This window comes from Apium graveolens, chromosome 4 (assembly GCF_009905375.1).
Source record: "Apium graveolens cultivar Ventura chromosome 4, ASM990537v1, whole genome shotgun sequence".
NCBI classification, from domain to species: Eukaryota; Viridiplantae; Streptophyta; class Magnoliopsida; order Apiales; family Apiaceae; genus Apium; species Apium graveolens.
Window position 1 is genome coordinate 267723274 of NC_133650.1, and position 6000 is coordinate 267729273.

A 6000-nucleotide genomic window follows, 5' to 3' on the forward strand; every position below is an offset into this window, starting at 1 on the left:
CAAAACTGCCATGTCTACCATGCATAAATTGCCTGCTATTAATCACTCTCATAAAGCATGTGGTGTTGCTAATTATATGTCTTGTGCTTTCAATTTGATGTATGCTTATTTTAATGGTAATCATGTTTCTAATGATAAGACTACTCTTCGTCAGCATGTGAATAATAAGAAGAATGATAGGTCTAAGACTGGTCCTTCTAAGGCTAGAAAGGAGACATTTGTGCCTAAGCCTAAACAGAAATTTGTTAAGACTATTTATAAGGTCAAATGTTCAGTCATTGAGAAAGTTGAGACCATGAAAGTTAAAAATGTTGTTTTGCCTGACAAAGGACAATTCTACAAGTATGTCGGGCCCAAACAAGTTTGGGTTCTGAAGAAGGTCTAATCTATTTGTAGTGCAGGGCATTAAACAGGTGTAACCGGTAGTGTAGATTCTTGACAGTGGATCATCAAGACATATGACCGGAGATAGAGCCCTGCTATCAAATGTGGTTGAGAAAGTTGGCCCCCTGGTTACCTTTGGAGATAACAACAAAGGTTTATCTGAGGGATATGGCTGTTTGCAAGCTAGGAATGTTATCATTGTAAATTTGTATATTGTGCTAGGTTATTATCAGGAAGCAGTATCTAACATATAGCACCAGTGACGAGACTTGAGAATATTACGACATATCAGGCACCTACTGCACATTACACTTGGAATTTGACTCTAGTAAGATGTGTACAAGTGTACTCCTGGTTGGTGAGTCAAAAGAGGAAGTCAATGCACCACAGTTCATGGACTTTGCAGCTGCAGATCTATTGGACTATGCAATCTCTTCTTCACAATCTCACTTCAGGTTGGTATGAACTAGTGTACTACTCAAGCAATCGTCAAGGACATGGTATGACACTCTAACTGAAGTTACAGTTTAATATGAACTAGTAGAGTCGTCATATTAATAACTCTCTTATCACTAGGCACAAACATATTGTTTTATATGTGCAGTGAGTTTTAGGAGAAAATCAAACTTCTTTCTACATTAGTGATTTCTTATTTTATTAAAATCTTTTGAAATCACTAATGTACATCATTTCTCTCAAAAGATTAAATGTATAATTTTCATTCATTATATATCTTAAGTACATTTTATCTCTCTATTGCCATATGTTTTGTGATACAGGTTCAGTCTCCAATGACTTTTTTCATTGACAGTCATAAGGTTGAAAACCCACAACATCTATCCCAGACTATAAAGACAAACATAGAAACAGAACCAACCAACACTCTCTTACAACTAAATGTAGTATGAATGAGCGTGAGGGAGATAGTGCCTTAGTGCACCACATAAGGAAGGTTCTGAAGTCAACCCAGTAGCTCTGTCTCCTACATAGATGAGTAGTATTTAAACCGAGACAACTGCTAGCCCCCATACATCTTCTCAAAAAGATGTAATGGCTGAAAAGGCACAAAAACAGTTACTAGAGTCATTCTCTCAACAGGGTGCGTCTATTGAATTTTGCTTGTCAGCCAAGGCATCCGATGTAGTGTCACCACTTCAAACATAAACAATTCTTGATGCACAAGGAGAGGTTACACACACAAAGGATGAGTTGACGGAAACAAGAGTTTCGACCATTTTAAGGTCAGATTCGATTGTTTAAGGTTCGTTAATGGACCAATTGCCTTTACAGGTGTTAGGAGAGGATACTGATCCAAAAGCCATATGTCAGTGGTCAGTGTTTACCTCCCCAGGCTTAAATCCCCAGGATGCATCTGCGAATAGTGGATCTGACATAGGTGCAGATCGGCAACTTGTTGACAATGATTCATATATTACCTGATGAGTCACAAGGAAACGTCTTCACAGACATTAGAAGGGAACCTTGATCTTTATGCTAAATTCTTTGGATCATTGTTTACCTTCCCAGAATTCAAATCTGGAACCCTGAAAGGGAAACTAGCAAATTGTAAATTATGACTCAGATCCATCTGACGAGTTTAACAAGGATGGGGATTTGTGAACTCCCATTGCACCACCTGTGACCTCCTTAAGGATGGCTAAGGTGATTTTCCTTGCAGGTACAGCTGATTTTTGGAGTTATGAGTGGAGTGATACACTTGTGAGAATGAGTGTAAACACGAGTGGAGAGAAGAGTGAAACACATGTGAGGTACACTAAACAGAATCACACACTCACAGTGAGGAAGAAAGAGAAACACTTGTTATTTCTTTTCCAACCAAGTGAAATATGAGAACTCCTTCAGACGACGGCATACATTCCTTCTTTAAGGGGGAGATAAAAGCTTAAGTAATAGTTTGGAGGATTCCTCAACTAAGGGGGAGAAATAGCAGGGAGGAAGAAAAAGATCCTACATATGTACACTACACCACACCATTGTTGGTTGTAACTACGGATCCTATTGTACGGGAGAGGTGGTAAACACAAGGTGATTTTCTAGTAAGGGAAGAAGCTATTTTCAAAAGGGGAGTACCATTGGTTTTTATCTGCGGATCCTATTGTACGGGAGAGGTGGTAAACGAAGGTGATCTTCTTTAATCAGTTGATTCTCATAGGGGGAAAAGCAAGAGAGATATATGCTTCTCAACAGGAAATGTGGTTGTACAAAAGAAGATGAAACTACTTGAAGATATGTTCAGTCTAGAGGAACATCTATTTGGAATCTGGAAAAGGTTAAATGTTATCCAGAACTTTCCTGCTATTTACTTTGCATTTCTGTTTATATCTTTTTCTTATTTGTTAGTTGAGTTATCCTCTAGGTATTTGTGTGTTATTGTCTAACAAACAAATAGGGGGAGATTGTAAGGCATATGTCATAGCCTATTTGTTTATTCGAGGATTTAACTCAACTCAAATAAGAATGTAACAAGTAAATAGTGGATCTACCGTCAAAGAGATCTCATAAAGTAACATCTGTCAAAGGATTCAGAAACAAGGTTCATCTACAGACTTGAGGAATTAATTCACTGGAAGAAGTTCAAGAAATTGTTCAAGCCTCAGTGATATAAATCAAGATTGTGGATTTAATCAAGTGACAGAGATCTCGTCAGGGTATGAATTAATTACAGGGATTTAATCTAAAATCAAAGTCAAGACATGAAGAAACGTCATGGAAGTTAGTCACTCATGAACCAGACAGTACATCGAGTGTCAACATTGAAGTGGTGGAATTGATTCATAATTCTCAGTGATTTTCAGAAGATTTTCAGAAGAATGGTTGCTGCTCAAGGTTAGTATTAATTCTCTATTAATTAATTAAGTCATATAATTTAATTAAGAAAATAAATTATATCTGCAAAGATTAATTTATTGATTAATTGAATTAATTGATTAATTAATTCAGAATTAATATTAAGAATTTTTAGAAGTTTAATTGGATTAAAAACAGTCTTAAATCAGCAAGACAATTGAAAATGAACTAGCATGACAATCTGGATTGTCATACCGATTGTCATGCCAAGTCATTTCAATAGTCATACCGAAAGTTCTACTGGGGAGGAGATTGTCTTTCTAGTTCAACTGATTGTCATACCGAAAGTCATTGTAGTTCAATCAGATTGTCTTGCTAGTACAATCAATAGTCATACCGATTGTCTTGCTGAGCTCAGGATTGTCCTGCCAGTTCAATGAGAGTCTGTTGATTGATTTAAAAAGAAAAGAAGAAGCAGAAGACCATATACACACAGAACACAAGTCAAAAACAAGAACACAGCAGAAAAGAAAAAGAAGACAATATTTCATCCTTCATCTGCATACTTCAAGATCATAATTTCTAGTTTGTAAAGTTAAATCCAATCAACTAGAAATCATTCTCTTGTTCTTGTGTAACTATCTAGCGGATCAAAATCCCTAGAACTTAATCTCAAATTGCGTTTAGCATTTGAATTTTTTTATTGCAAAATTAGAAAAAGTTCATGTCGAATTTATTCTAGATTTGTGATAATTAATTTGAGATTAATTCCTTGTAATCGATACCGTTGTTGTAACACCCTTCAAGTTTAATAATATTCTTATTTAACTTGAATTTTGTTTCACATTTTTATTCCGCATTTAATTCAATTATTCGGTACTGTTTGTATTCAACCCCCCCTTCTACAAACACATTGGGACCTAACATTACTTTCTCCCCCTTTTTAGCATCAGCAGGTAAAAGAAGAGAGAGAAGCAATTCCATTGAGGATTGGATCTCATTGAGTTGATTTTGCTGAGAAACTTGATTTTTCAAAATTTCATCAATCTGAGACTGTTGCTTCTCTTGGGTTTTCTCAGTGTTGGTAATTTTGTCAAAGGAAGGTTTGAAAAACCATTTCTTGTCCAACTTGACAATTGTATCTTGCTGAATTAAGGTTTCTTGAATCTTGTCCACCTTGGCCTGAGTTACAGAATGTTGACCTTGAAGGTGCCTAGTACTATGTGCAGTAACTCTTAGCTGTGTCTTGAAATCATCATTGACTAACATCTCATCAGTTTTTGCTAAGTGATCAGCAAGAATCTTTTCATTAGGGACAAAGGTAACTGTGTTCCACTCCCTAGTCCACTCCTGTCCTCTAGGAGTTTCACTCCAAGGTACTGGTGTTTCCCCTGTAACAAACTTTTTGACTATCTCAGCTTTCAAAGCAGCTTGTAGAGGTGCATGTCTAGAACGACCAGCTGCATCAGCATCTAAATTTGTAGCAGCATTACCAGTATCATCAACATTTGCATCATCAGAACTTACAGAGTCAACACATTCAGCATCCTCTGATAAAAGAATGGTATGAGAAGCTATGGAGGCTTCAACATCATCATCTAAGGGCTGATCTCCAACTAAGTTCTGATCAACATCCATATTCTGATGCTCACCTAAAATTTGATCTTCAGTATCTAGATGCAAAGAAGGTGTTGTAGGCAATTCTGGATTAAAGTCATCAAGAATTGGTGTTGTTGGTGGAGTGACTTGAGTTGGTGGAGCTTCTAGATACAAAACCTGAGGCACTTCCAAGTTATGGATGTCAATTTCATCACTTGACCCCTGGTTATCAGCATGTATTGGAGATACTGGAGGTGTAGGAATGTGAGTAGTTTCTGGCTCATATAGTGGAGAGTGATGAGTTGTATGAGGGTCTGGATCAGCACTAGGAGAATTGTGAGCTTCAACTGGGTCTTGTGAGATCATAGATTCCTGATCATCTTCTTTAGCTGCTGCTTTCATTCCTTTACCAGAATCTTCAGGCCTTTTTGCCAATGTTTTGAATCTTTTAGCTTTTAAGGAGACTTTAGGAGCTGTATCATCAGAATTACGCTTTCTAAGCCTTTTTAGGGGCCTAGAACTCCTAATATTAACATCCTACTGAGAAGAGACCTTCTCAGCTTCTAGAACAACAGGTTCTGAGACAGGAACCTGTTCTTCAACATCTGATTCATCTCGCAGAATGAATCTCCTTCTTTTCTGTTGTGTCTGAGGTACTTTCTTAGTCCTCTTAGGTTTGGAAGATGAAGGCTGCACTGTAGGATCTGAAGGTTGAGGTTGAGAAGTTTTAAGGTGTTTGAGTAGAGGTGGTATGTGCTGATGGATGAGGTACAGACGGTTGGACATCAGGATATAGTGTAGTGTATTTAACGGGATCATAGGTTATTAAGGCTTGTTTGACAGATAAAGGAATTAAGAGGGGTCTTAACACAACCTTCTTATTATCAGTAGATAATAAGTCAGTAAAAGCTCTTTTAGCTATTCTGAATGATGAAATTAATTCACTAGCATTTCGGGGCTTATTATCACAACAGAAACTATAGATAAGCTGACAGAATCTAGCAAAATAAACAGTAGATCTATCTTCATTCATTATGTCCCCAATAAAACCTAAAACAACACTTGTATAGTCAAAATCAGTTTGATTTATGAAAGCATACCCGATTTGTTGGCTGAATATGGGAATTGCATCAAAATTGGAACATTTGTTTGCAAAAGCCTTGGTTATGCAATCAAAGAAGAAACTCCATTCCCTCCTTATGAAAGATC